The following is an 886-nucleotide window of genomic DNA, read 5'->3' as shown; positions in this document are numbered from 1 at the left end:
CCGAAAAATCGTGTCGTGCATCTTTTCATTAATGTGTAAAATGAAAAAAAAAAAAACAATGTTCCCTTCCCTAAACATATTCTTTCAATATTATTCGTTTTTGCTCGATATTTTTTACCGTGTAGATACAAAACGAAAACAAAGTTTTCCTCTATTCTTTCTTTTGTTCCAGACGAGGAAAATTGGTCTGCACTTCAATTTAACACTCGCTAAATATATTCCTTTTATAGTTCTCTATAACTATACTTTATTATTTATATCGCATATCGAATAAACTGAATTGCATTGGTAATACCGGTTCAAGTTATTTTGAAAGTATAACAAGTATTACACTATTAATAACATATACACGTTCTTTACTAGTCTACTTATATTTTAAATATATATTGTAAGATATAAGAAATATATAGAGAAATATACAGGTTTAGAAATATTTTTACAAATATTCTAACATTGTAAAGCGATACTTTGAAAAAGTTTCAGCAACATTTACCACACGAGACTCAACGTACTCAAGTCTGCGAAGAACAAAGAATGCATAAATTCGCATTGAAAGATCGACAAAATTTCTCTCGTACGAAATAATTACACGATGAAAATCGAAAATAAACCCACGTATCCATCCTCTTAGCACGATAATTGTTACAACCAGCTTCGATAATCGACTACGACTCGAAAACAGTTCCGATCGACTCGAAAAACGATCGAGAGGATCCCGTCGCATCGGAAACAAGTAACGAATCGAGGAAATTCGCTGAACGGTTTCCTCGAATTTTTCGAAGCTTGCCAGGGTCCTCGGCGAAAAGTGAACAATCTGTACCAGTAATGCGAATTATCCAGAGGATTCCACCGTCAAAAAGTTTCCAGAGCCGCCGTAACGTTCGAG

The sequence above is a fragment of the Ptiloglossa arizonensis genome, chromosome 11 (assembly GCF_051014685.1).
Source record: "Ptiloglossa arizonensis isolate GNS036 chromosome 11, iyPtiAriz1_principal, whole genome shotgun sequence".
NCBI classification, from domain to species: domain Eukaryota; kingdom Metazoa; phylum Arthropoda; class Insecta; order Hymenoptera; family Colletidae; genus Ptiloglossa; species Ptiloglossa arizonensis.
Note: the sequence above shows the minus strand (reverse complement) of the source record.